General features: G+C 42.4%; 2 pseudogenes; both read left to right on the top strand.

The window, feature by feature from the left end:
- Positions 1 to 418: 418 nt before the first annotated feature.
- Positions 419 to 7,644, top strand: LOC119925355 (annotated as a pseudogene).
- Positions 7,645 to 7,742: 98 nt separating this feature from the next.
- Positions 7,743 to 13,419, top strand: LOC119925354 (annotated as a pseudogene).
- The last annotated feature ends 296 nt before the right edge of the window (positions 13,420 to 13,715 follow it).

Genomic DNA, 13,715 nt, shown 5'->3' with positions numbered 1-13,715 from the left:
TTACCCAAAGCAGACCTCATACTGTTGGTTCCAGATTTTTCATCCTTCTCTGGTACTGAGTGGCTAAAATGTCATCCTTGTATGGTGTCCTAAGGAAGCAGAAAATGAAATGGGCAAAAAAGACAATCACCAAATAATACATTCTAGAAAAACCATCTCCCAAATGGGCAAGGTGATTACAGTTTCATAGCACTCACAAGGTGATGGGTGCACAATTACACCATTTAATTGTGTGACTGATAGAAGGAAATCCTGAGAACATATGTGAGGACATGCTAAGTGAAATCTGAGCTGTGCTACAGTTTTAATTATCAGATTTTGAATGGGCATCTCTTAGAAGTAATAATTAGCATGAATTATAGGCCTGGAATAGTGTCCCTCAGGAGCTAAAAAAATTAGCCACTGTAAATGCTCCACGATGGCTTGGGAGTTTCAGTGGGTATTACATCTACCAAGTACCAAAGTCCCGATGCATTGGAGCCTGGAGACTTTTTTTAACTGTAATGTACCAGGCAGACACATGACTCCAAGAAGAGGAAATATCTATGCCATTTTTCTATTGTTGTGATCATATTTTTATTGGCATCTTTTCTTTTGTATTTGTATTTGAAGATCTTCATTTAAGTTGGTTTGCAGCTTCGTTGGGCTTGCATCCTATATGCAGACCTGGAAAGGGCAGGTAAACCATCAACTTATTTGCAGGCATCTAAATTAAGTCCCAAACTGTCTGGCTATTTTTTTTTCAGTGAAATGGATGTTCCTATGCCTTTGTTGCTCATTTTAGTTACAGTGGAATCGCTTTGGTATTGACTTGTTCATTTCCAGTGTTTTCCATGCGTTTAAGTGCCCTGGTCCAGCAAAGTCCCAGACATTCCTCAGGATATATATTTCCTTTTGGGGCAGTATTATGTCCCAGAAGAGTCAATTAGGGACAAGGGGGTTCGTGACTCAGCTTTACCAATGGAATTAGCCATGATATTCAGTATTCCAGTAAGGAAACATTTATTAGTGAATAGAAAACATTAATAGTAAGGGATCCTGCTTGTGTTAAGGCCTCAGCCCACAGACAATGAGATCTCTGACACCATTAAGCCCTCAACCCAGGGAAGTTGAAAATTTCCTACTGTGGATGATCAGTCCCAAATCAGTACTCAGTCCAAGGATGGGCTTAAAACCAACACGAGCATCCCTATTTAAAAGGTCTCCTTCTGCTTGGGCTGTCTGGGTTGTCCTGTCAGATAACAGTTAGCAGCCAAGTACAGACTGAGGCCAGTATGGGATTCCCTGTTTAAAAGGGATAGCCAGGGCTTTCAGATAACAGTGAACAGCAGAGCTTGTTGACCATTACATTGAGCTTTTTCTGCATAATGCCCCTAATTTACCAGTAACAGTTCCATTGTTTTCTGCTCTTAGAAGATATCTCTTCCGGACACCCTGAGGGGGTGTCACCATTTAGGTCTTCACTTGAAGCCTATCCATCTGGCTCACCTGGAAGCAATATGATGAAGGGCATTAGGATTAACACATTTTTTACACATGGTGCAAACTGCACACTTTACTAAGTTTGATACTATAATAATCAGGCTCCTGGTCAGATGCAATAGAAGCAGGGCTGTTCTAGTAGGAAATAACTTGCTTTATCTCAACTCACCATAAAGTAATAATAATAATTGTGGGATTCATTAAGCATTTATTTTGTACCAGGCACCTTCCTAAGTCCTTAGACAGATACAAGACAATCGCGTTGGACAGAGTCCCTGTCCACATAGGGCTCACATTCTTAAGTCCCATTTTACAGATGAGTGAACTAAAGCACAGAGAAGTTAAGTGACTTGCCGAAGGTCACACAGCAGACAGGTGGTGTACCTGAGATTGAAACAAAGGTCCTTCTGACACCCAGGTCTGTGTTCTATCCAGTGGGCCATGCTACTTCTCCACCCAAGATCATTTCTCTCTAAATTGAAATCTTGACGCATACCCCGTGACTCAAGCAATGATTTTCTTTAGTCTCAGCCTCTCAGTGACATTTCTGTCTCTCATGTTATCTGAATATGTGTTCTGGATCCTAATCCCAAAATGATAATAATGATAATGATAATAATAATAATAAAAATAATAATAATAATATCATTTATTAAGCACTTACTACGTGCAAAGCACTGTTCTAAGCACTGGGGGGATACAAGGTGATCAGGTTGTCCCACGTGGGGCTCACAGTCTTAATCCCCATTTTACAGATGAGGTAACTGAGGCTCAGAGAAATTAAGTGACTTGCCCAAGGTCAAACAGCAGACATGTGACAGAGTCGGGATTCAAACCCATGACATCTGACTTCCAAGCCCAGGCTCTTTCCACTGAGTCAGATGCATCTCTGTCATCCTGATTTTCTTGGTTGTCTTCTCTATTTCTAATATCTCTAAAATAAATACATTTATTTACATGGCTCAATATTATGAACGACTGCAAGTACAAGATGGAGTACTATAATAACTAATTTTTATAGTTTTTTGTGGTATTTGCTAAGTGCTTACAATGTGCCAGGCACTGAACTAAACATTGGACAAGATACAATCAGGTTGTTTCAAGCTAATCAGGTTGGGGCACATTCCATGTCCCGCATGGAGCTAATAGTTTTAATCCCCATTTATAGATAAGGTAACTGAGGTAGAGGGAAGTTAAATGATTTGCCCAAGGTAGTGATTTGCCCAAGGTCACAAAGCAGACAAGTGGTTGATTCAGGGTTAGAACCCAGCTCCTTCTGACTCCCAGGCCCATATTCTGTCCACTAGAGCACATAGCTTCTCACTTTATTTACCACTATGAATCCAGAACTGGCAGGATTCTATATCTTTGCACTTTCCTGGTTCTGAGTATCTTGTAAGTGGGGAATAAATGCCATTAATAAACAAATAATAATAATAATAATGGCATTTATTAAGCACTTACTATGTGCAAAGCACTGTTCTAAGCGCTGGGGAGGTTACAAGGTGATCAGGTTGTCCCACGTGGGGCTCACAGTCTTAATCCCCATTTTACAGATGAGGTAACTGAGGCACAGAGAAGTTAAGTGACTTGCCCAAAGTCACCCAGCTGACAATCGGCAGAGCTGGGATTTGAACCCACAACCTCTGACTCCGAAGCCCGTGCTCTTTCCACTGAACCATGCTGCTTCTCAATGATACAAATTATTCAAATGATGTATCGACAGCTTAAGGAATAAACTGAGACTCATTCATCAATCAATATGTGGATGCAAGATCATTTTTTACAAATGAGATAGTTAATGACTGGTGGCATGATTTATAAAAAATAGGTTAAAAAAGTTAAAACTAATTAAATACACAATGATTTTTTTTCTGTAAAACCTCAGAGCTCACTATGCTGGAAAAGTTAATTAACTTCATCATCATCATCAATCGTATTTATTGAGCGCTTACTACGTGCAGAGCACTGTACTAAGCGCTTGGGAAGTACAAATTGGCAACATATAGAGACAGTCCCTACCCAACAGTGGGCTCACAGTCTAAAAGGGGGAGACAGAGAACAAAACCAAACATACTAACAAAATAAAATAAATAACTTAACTTGATCATTTCTGAAATGTGGAAATGTTTAAGATGACAGTAGTCACAATTTTCTGTGAAAAAATTGGGGTAATTTTTAAGCCCATACTATGTTCCAGGTACTGTACTAAGCGCTGGGATAAATACAAGATAAATGGGTTGGACACAGTCACGGTCCCACATAGGGTTCACAGTCTTAATTCCCATTTAAAAGATGAAATAATTGAAGGCACAGAGAAGTGAAGTGACTTGCCCCAGGTCACACAAAAGACAAGTGGTGGAGTTGAGATTAGAACCCATGTCCTTAGACTCGCAGGCCCATGCCCTTTGCACTAGGCCACACTAATTCTCATAATTTCTCAGAATTCCACTTTGAGAACAATTAGGAAAGACATTTGCTGATGGGACCTTCTGAGACACATAAAGTCCTGTCAACTGAAAGACCTCTGCAGAAGGGTAAAAATCACATCTAACTCACTATGGCAAAGTATGTGCCTTTCAATATTTGTGGATATTGAAATGGATTGCTGAATCAGCATGGTCTAGTAGATAGAACATGGGCCTGTTTCTGTCTCATAAGTCATAATTTTAAATACTGTTCTCAATTCATCTGCCTACATCCCCTTCTAGACTGTGAGCCCCCTGTTGGGTAGGGACCATCTCTATATGTTGCCAACTTGTACTTCCTAAGTGCTTAGTACAGTGCTCTGCACACAGTAAGCGCTCAGTAAATACGATTGAATGAATGAATACATATTTTATCCATCACCAAATCCTGTCGGTGCAACCTTCACAATACTGTTAAAAGTCTACCCTTCACTCTCCACCCAAACAGCCACTATGTTGATCCAAGCACTTATTCTATCCCAACTTGACTATTGCTATACTTTTTCTACTTCAGTCCTCACTTCACTATGCTGCTTGGATGATTTCTCTGAAAATGACTTCCCACTGCCCAAAGACCTCCAATCCAACTCCGCCAGAATTGTTGGGTTTAAAGCACTCGATCAGCTTGCCCCTTCCTATCTTATCTCAATCAAATCATTGATATTTACTGATTACTGTGGGAAAGACACTGTACTAAGAGCCTGGGAGAGTACACTATGACAGAGTTAGTAGACATGTTTCCTGCACACAAGGAGCTAATGTCTAGAGGGGGAGATGGACATTAATATGAATAAGTTATGAATATGTACAGAAGTGTTTGAGGTTGAGGGTGGAGTGAATGTCAAGGGGTTAAAGAGTACAGATAGAAGTGAATAGGCCCATTATCTACTGATTTTCTACTACAACCCTCCAACACCAACCCACTCACTGTACCTTGAACTCTATCTTGCTGTTGACCCCTTGCCCATAACCTCCCTCTGGCCTGGAACTCCCTCCCCTTCCTATATGACTGACCACCACTTTCTCCACCTTCAAAGCCTTATTCAAATCACATCTTCTTCAGAGGCCTTTCCTGACTAAGCCCTCCATTTCCCTACGTCCTCTCCTTTCCGTGTCACTCATTTACTTGAATCATACTCTTTAAGGACTTGATACTCACTCTATTCTCAGCCCCATGGCACTTTACAGATGTATCCATAAATTGTTTTAATGTCTCTCTTTCAGGTTAGACTTTAAACACCTTTTGGGAAGGGATCATGTCTACCAGTCTTGTAGTATTGTACTCTACCAAGTGCTTAATACAGTGCTCTGCACACAGTAAGCACCCAATAAATGCCATTGAGTGATCTTGACTACCTGTGAAAAAGCCTTCTCAGGTTGTAACTCTCCACGCAAAATGAGTTGGAAGGTGAGATGGTTATCTACTTATTTCAGAATGAAATGCCTTTTTTTGCATTGGATTACTTAACTAAATTCACTGTATAATTTCTTCACTCACTGCTTCAAGTTTCAGTTGTTGTTACATTCACAGTAGCAGTGGTGTGCATTCCAGAGACACATAATCCACATCTTCATGGGTTGTGTGGGCATGGTTGAGATTTCTCTCTTCCATGAGGGCTCAAAAGTTGAAAGTTACAGAAAACCAGAAGGATATTTTTTGTCCTTTCATACCATTCTGTTACCCATTTAAACTCTCATGTGGATATTAATCTGTTGATTCCTTATTCAGTGACATATGTTTCTTCTCATGCTATTTTACCTGTTGTATATTTGGCAATTTGTATCCACTTGCTTTCCCCATTACATTTCAAGTTATTTGACTATGTCTTTTGCCTCTATGGCTTATTCCCAAAATCTTATTATAGGTCCCTGAGCACAGAATATACTCAGTAAAAGCAGTTGACGATGATGATGTCGATAGACCTAATAATAATGAAAGTATTGGACTGAAGATTCTGGACCACTGCTTATGTGAATCTGTTGAGGATCCTGGAAAGACAAGAATTTAGAGCTGTCAAGAATCCTCAGTGGATTTCATTCCCATCAATTCCATCCAAAATACAGAAATCAGTCAGAAAATGGAGTCCAACTCTTTCCGCAAAGGGAGTTGTGATGAAGTCATGGAAGAATGAATGCCTTCATTTCTTCTCTACAATTCCCAAACCTGCATCCTGTGGTACAGGATGTATACAAAGTAGCTGCTGTTATGCTTTGAGCTGGGTTGACAGAATGTTGAATCAGGCAACAGCTCTTCTCTAGTTACAGGAAAAATAGTTATAATATTGTTATTTGTTGAGTTTCCACTGCAAGCCATGTACTGAATTAAGCATGCTCCCTGTCCTTAATGACATTATCCTCTAATGGGGGAAACACGAAGATGAATTGGCTTTTTTCACTTCACCATGAGTTTGGGAAGAGGAGAACCAACTCTGTTAATAGGAAACCCATGTATTTGCATAGATATATCTGCTGTTCTTAGTATTCTTCTTTGCAATATGCTTGATGCTGCATGTTCTAGGTATTCAATCATATTTGATGCTCTGTTCTTGACAGGAAACCATTTCCCCTAAAATGGAGAAACCAAAAAAAGCCTTTTTTTTTGACAAAACATTCATGTTTGTTGTTTAGGAGTTAGACCATATCCTTTCTAATTCTCATTGCTTGCTGCACGCTAATGTGTTACTTGTTGCATTTCCCCTACAGTTAACTGGAATTCAACATTTTTTTTCCCAAGGAAACTAGATGGCAAAATGGAGAAGGAAAAATTAAACAGTACGTTACTGAATTTATTTTTCTGGGATGCTCTGTCCAGCCAAGGGTCCAGCTTATGCGTTTCATCATTTTCTTGTTCTTCTACCTGCTAACATTGGCTGGAAATGTTGTCATAATTACTGTGATCTTCCTGGAACCCCGACTTCAAACCCCAAAGTCCTTCTTCCTTGCCAATCTCTCTTTCCTGTGCATATTTTACCCTTCCACCAATGTCCCTCAAATGCTTTCCAACCTGGTAGGGGAGAGAAAGACCATCTCATTCATCGGATGTGCCACCCAAATGTATTTCTCTCTCTCCTTTGGGGTGATCGAATGTGTTCTTCTTGGGGTCATGGCTTATGAGCCATATGTGGCCATATGTCACCTGTTACATTACACTGATATCATAAACAGAGTGATATTTGTCCAGCTGGGAATGACTTTCTGTACCAGCAGCTTTCTGAGCTCCCTGGTGATCAATACCCTCACATTGAGCTTGTTCAACTGCGGGCATAATGTATGAAACCATTTCTTCTGTGAAGTGCCGACATCCTTGAGGCTGGTTTGTACAAACAATTCCCTCCTGGAGATGGTGGTGTTTGTCTTCAAACTCATTATAGTTTTCATTCCTTCTCTCCTCATCGTGGTCTCCTATGCTCGCATCCTCCTGTCCATCCTTGGGAGACATTGCACTGTGGGGAGGTGCAGGGCCTTTTTGATGTGTGTTTCTCACCTGACCGTGGTGGCTCGCTTCTAGGGGATGGCCATCTTTGTGTGAATGGGGCCTCAGTCTGGTGCCTCTCAGGCTGGTGGAAAGGTCATTGCGTTAGTCTACATAGTAATCACACCCATACTCAATCCCCTGATCTACAGCCTGAGAAACCAGAAATTGAAAGGTGCTCTAAGGAAAGTCATCAACAGACAGAAGAAACCAGAACATTAGGATCGTCATTCAACGAGTGGTATTTAGTGAGTGTTTACTGTGTGAAGAGCACTGAACTCAAAACCTGGGAGAGAACCACAAGATAGAGTTGGTAAAAAATGACCCCTGTCCACAAGGAGTTGACAATCAAGTGGGTAAAGTTCTTTCTGTGGTGATTTTCATAGCATGCAGAGGTGATGCAGTGAATCTCAGTGAATTAAACATATAGCTGCTCTACTCATTCAAAGGAGAAGCCACTAACAGTGAAATTCATGTATGAGTTTTTCAGTGGCTGAAAAGACAATGCAGCAGGAACAGTCAATTCATTCAATTGTATTTATTGAGTGCTTACTGTGTGCAGAGCGCTGTACTAAGCGCTTGGAAAGTACAAGTTGGCAACATATAGAGATGGTCCTACCCAACAGCAGGTTCACAGTCTAGAAGGGGGAGACAGACAACAAAACAAAACACATTAACAAAATAAAATAAATAGAATAAATATGTAAAAGTAAAATGGAGTAATAAATATGTACAAACATATATACATATACACAGGTGCTGTGGGGAGGAGAAGGAGGTAAGGTGGGGGATGGGGAGGGGGAGGAGGAGGAGAGGAAGGAGGAGTTCAGTCTGGGAAGGCCTCCTGGAGGAGGTGAGCTCTCAATAGGGCTTTGAAGGGAGGAAGAGAGCTAGCTTGGCAGATGCGCGGAGGAAGGGCATTCCAGGCCAGGGGGATGACGTGGGCCGGGGATCGACGGCAGGACAGGCGAGAACGAGGCCCATTGAGGAGATTAGCGGCAGAGGAGCAGAGGGTGCAGGCTGGGCTGTAGAAGGAGAGAAGAGAGGTGAGGTAGGAGGGGGCGAGGTGATGGAGAGCCTTGAAGCTGAGGGTGAGGAGTTTTTGCCCTATGTGTAGGTTGATTGGTAGCCATTGGAGATTTTTGAGGAGGGGAGTAACATGCCCAGAGCTTTTCTGCACAAAGACAATCCGGGCAGCGGCATGAAGTATCGATTGAAGTGGGGAGAGACAGGAGGATGGAAGATCGGAGAGGAGGCTGATGCAGTAATCCAGTCGGATAGAATGAGAGATTGAACGAGCAGGGTAGCAGTTTGGATGGATCTTCGCGATGTTGCAGAGGTGAGACCAGCAGGTTTTGGTGACAGATTGGATGTGAGGGGTGAACGAGAGAGCAGAGTCGAGGATGACGCCAAGACTGCGGGCTTGTGAGACAGGAAGGATGGTAGTTCCATCAACAGTGATGGGAAAGTTAGGGAGAGGACAGGGTTTGGGAGGGAATATAAGGAGTTTAGTCTTCGACATGCTGAGTTTTAGATGGCGGGCTGACATCCAGATGGAAATGTCCTAAAGGCAGGAGGAGATACGAGCCTGGAGGGAGGGAGAGAGAGCAGGGGCATAGATGTAGATTTGGGTGTCATCAGCATAGAGATGACAGTTGAAGCCGTTGGAGCGAATGAGTTCACCAAGTGAGTGAGTGTAGATAGAGAAGTCAAGATCATGATATGCCCACCCAAAAACTATTCTTCACTTTACAGTGGAAACAATGAAGGGGCTGTTAATGGTTAGCTATGTTCAGTCACAAACTTTCTGGTCAACCCATGGCAAGTCCCTTCAGCTTCCTGGATTTCCATTTAGTTCTTCCAAAGGAAACTCATCCCAAGGATATTAGTTATTTCTAGAAGGTCCTGCAGTTAAAATCTTGGCAGTAGCCACCACTCCCTCACTTGGGGTCTGCCTGGGCCATTTCAAAGCATCAGGAAGATTGCAAGACATTAGTTAGGGAACAGTGAGGGGAAAGGACTGGTTTTGGAGCTCTAATCCACCTCTTAAAAATGGCAGCCTGTCTTAAGGGGAAATAATTTCCTGAAACTCAGTCAGAGTAACTATGCACGGAAATGTGCACCACCTCAGTTGTATTATACACTCCCAAGCTCTTAGTACAGTGATCTGAACATGGTTAGCGCTCAATAAATACCACTGAAAACTATGTACTTATATTAATGGTTGTCTCTCCCTCTAGACTGTAAGCTCATTGTGTGCAGGGAACGTGTCTGCCAATTCTGTTGTAATTTCCCAAGTGCTTAGCACAGTGGTCTGCACATAATACGCACTTAATAAATACCACTGATGATGAGGATTGGTGACTGATTGTTAGAGAGTATTTTCTGTTTTAGGAATAAATTCTGGAATAAAAAAAAACAGTGACCAAAGAAAGATTTACTGGGAAATTAACATTTTGCAGTTTTAAGCCAAGTCAAAAGATAAATTAAAACCTGATCTTTAATAAGTTCCTATTTTAGATTTTTATCAGTATTTTACTTTTAAGACGATGTGGCACTGTCATAAAATCTTAGGAATTAAATTTATTAAGGATCTTCATATCCTTTGCTTCGGTTAAATGCAACATCAGGAATAATTAATTCTGGACACAGGTCTAATCATTACTAAGTAGTTATTTGAAACTGATACTTCGTAAAATAAAAGGTAGTGGGGCAATGCCAACCCACCCACACAGGGACACTTTTTACTGGGCAACCCATTGGAGACACCGCGAACATCTGGGTGCTTTTAAGGGGTACATAATATGTCAGTGACTTGCTGAGCTATGACCTGCACAAAATATGCTAGGCTTCGGGTAACCTTTTTTGTTTGGTTTCCTTGACCAATACCGGGTGGGATGGCTAGCTGCAGCTGTGGTGAGAGATGGGTGGAGGTGATAGGAAGGTCTCACCCTACCCGATTCCCTCATTCATTCACTTTATTGAGCACTTACTCTGTGCAGAGCACTATACTAAGTGATTGGAAAGCGCAATTCCCTCCCCTTCTTTTCTAGCTTTGCTGAAGTCGGGTTTTATTACATTTGGGAAAGTGCATAGTCACCTAGATAAGCTGACTTGAAGGTGGTCAATTTTTTGAGGAATTTGTCAAATAGGAGGGTAACTGTCCAAAACGTTGCCTTGACTTCACAGCACCCTTGTGTACCTGCTCTGAGTCTGTCCCATCTACAGGGAGCATCCCTTGGAACCAAGGCTCCTGGGATGGCCCCCAGCCTCCCCAGCTCCAAAGGGAATAAGAAAAATAATTGGGATGGATAGCAGGTTCGGTCACCCAACCTAGCTCCCAGACTGCCTATCTCTGTGACTAACACTATGAAAAAAAACAATCTGGATCCTGGATTTGACCTCTATTGGTTCCTGATGGACTAGGGCACGTACAGAGCCTTGAGGAAAACGGGTGTCTCTGGGATCCAGAAACTCCTCACCCTCACCCTCGACTTCAAGGCTCTCCATCACCTCGCTCACTCCTACCTCACCTCCCTTACATCCCAGCCCACACCCTCCACTCCTCTGCCGCTAATCTCACCATGTCTTGTTCTTGCCTGTCCTGCCGTCGACCCCCAGCCCACGTCATCACCCTGGCCTGGAATGCCCTCCCTCCGCACATCCGCCAAGCTAGCTCTCTTCCTCCCTTCAAGGCCCTACTGAGAGTTCACCTCCTCCAGGAGGCCTTCCCAGACTGAACCCCTCCTTCCTCTCCCCCTCCTCCTCCCTCTATCCCCCCGCCTTACCTCCTTCCCTTCCCCACAACACCTGTTTATATGTATATATGTTTGTACATATTTATTACTCTATTTATTTATTTTACTTGTACATATCTATTCTATTTATTTTATTTTGTTAATATGTTTGGATTTGTTCTCTGTCTCCCCCTTCTAGACTGTGAGCCCACTGTTGGGTAGGGACCGTCTCTATATGTTGCCAACTTGTACTTCCCAAGCGCTTAGTACAGTGCTCTGCACACAGTAAGCACTCAATAAATATGACTGATTGATTGATTGATTGATTGATTGACGCAGGGAATACTGGTTGTCCAGCACAGTGAATACTCTGGGCCCACTCACTTGTCTAATAATTTTCAGGCAAGATTCGAGTGCTACTGTGTCTTCCTTTGGTTTGAGAGGACTACAAGCCAAGGCTCAGTTGTACCAGCTTGCAAATGTAGAAAAATTCATTTTTATTGACTTAAATTCCATCCACATTTGCATAATCACCTCCATTCTTCCCACCTAGGGAAACTTCATCCATGAGTAGTTAGCACTGTTGAAAAATAGCATGGCGTAACGGGCCTGGGAATCATAAAGTCATGGTTCTAATCCCCACTCTGCCACTTGTGTGCTGTGTGACCTTGGGCAAGTCACTTCTCTGTGCCTCAATTGCCTCATCGATCAAATGTGGATTGAGACTGTGAGCCCCATGTGAGACAGAGACTGTGTCCAACCCAATTTGAGGTAGAAGCAGCATGGCCTATTGGAAAGGGCACGAGCCTGGAAGTCAGGGGTCATGGATTCTAATCCTGGCTCCACCACATGTCTGCTGTGTGACCTTGGGCAAGTCACTTCACTTCTCTGTGCCTCAGTTGCCATAACTGGAAAATGGGAATAAGACTGTGAGCCCCATGAAGGACAGGAATTTGGCTCATCTGAATACCTTCTATCTACTCCAGCACTTAGAACAGTGTTTGGCACATTGTAAATCCTTAACAAATACTACAGTTATCATTATTATTATTATTATTATCATTATTATCATGCATATGTGGAGGAGTAAATGCATTTTGTAGAGAAAATTAATGAATCAATCAATGGTATTTATTGAGCACTTATAATGTGCAGAGCACTGTACTAAGCACTTGGGTGCTTCTACCACTAATGTGATTGGACCCAATCTCTATCCCACATGGGGCTCAAGTCTCAATCCCCATTTTACAGATGAGGTAACTGAGGCACACAGAAGTGAAGTGACTTGCTCAAGGTCATAGAGCAGACAATAACACAGAATTAGCCAGTATGTTCCCTTACAGTCTAGAAAAATGTTCGACTCATAGTTGCCAAGAGTCCTGCTTCAGAGCTGTATCCTATCCTCTTTGCAATGTTTCTTGCCATATACCTCATCACTGTGGTGGAGAATGTCGGCATGATTGTTCTCATTCGAATCACTCCCAAACTGCACAATCCCATGTACAATCCTCAGCCACCTGTCCTTCATGGATCTATGCTATGCCACCAATATCGCCCCTCACATGTTGGTGCATTTCTTATCAGAGAAGAAGACCATTTCCTTTATTGGTTGTTTCATTCAATTTACTATTTTCATCTCTCTGGCCATCACCGAACAGTACCTGCTAATGGCTATGGCTTATAACCACTCTGTGTCAATTTGCAGCCCGCTGCTTTATGGCAGCAAAATGTCTAGGGGAGTTTGCATCAATCTGGTGATGGCTCCTTATGTCTACAGCTTCTTTAATGGCTTGATCCAGATGGTGCTGTTTCTCCGTTTGTCATTTTGTGGTTCTAATGAAGTCAATCACTTCTACTGTACCGATCCTCCTCTCTTAGTCCGGTCTTGCGCCGACACCTTCGTCAAAGCAACTGCCATGTTTGTGGGTGCTGGTTTCACCTCATCTGCTCTCTCTTGATCATTCTCATCTCCTATGGTTTCATCTTTGCTGTCATTCTGAGGATCCGTTCAGCTGAGGGGAGACTCAAAGCCTTCTCCACCTGTGGCTTCCACCTGACCGCTGTCACCATATTTTATGGGACTCTTCTCTGCATGCATCTAAAACCTCCCACCGAGCGGTCGGTTGAACAGGGAAAAATCTTTGCTCTCTTTTATACCTTTGTGTGCCCCATGTTGAACCCTTTCATATACATCATGAGGAATAATGAGGTGAAGAATGCTATGAACCGAGTTCTCAAATTTCAGTTGTTCACCAAATAAAATTGTTCTTTCCCTTCCCTCCCACTTTTTTGAATCTGCTATCTGGTAGAGGCATTTGAGTTGAATTCTGTTTCACATTGATAACATTTTTTAGTATTCCAAATCAATGATGATGATGTTCGTGGTATTCATTTAGTGCCCACTATGTGCCAAGCACTATGGTAGATACAGTTAAATCAGATCAGACTTAGTCCCCCTGCCACATGGGAATCACAGTTGTAGAGAGAGAGAGAAAAAAGGTATTTAATCCTCATTTTACAGGTGAGAAAATAGAGGCACAGAGAAGCCCAAGGGCA

The sequence above is a fragment of the Tachyglossus aculeatus genome, chromosome 3 (genome assembly GCF_015852505.1).
Source record: "Tachyglossus aculeatus isolate mTacAcu1 chromosome 3, mTacAcu1.pri, whole genome shotgun sequence".
Classification (NCBI taxonomy): domain Eukaryota; kingdom Metazoa; phylum Chordata; class Mammalia; order Monotremata; family Tachyglossidae; genus Tachyglossus; species Tachyglossus aculeatus.
Note: the sequence above shows the minus strand (reverse complement) of the source record. Positions and strands in the feature narration are given on the sequence as shown.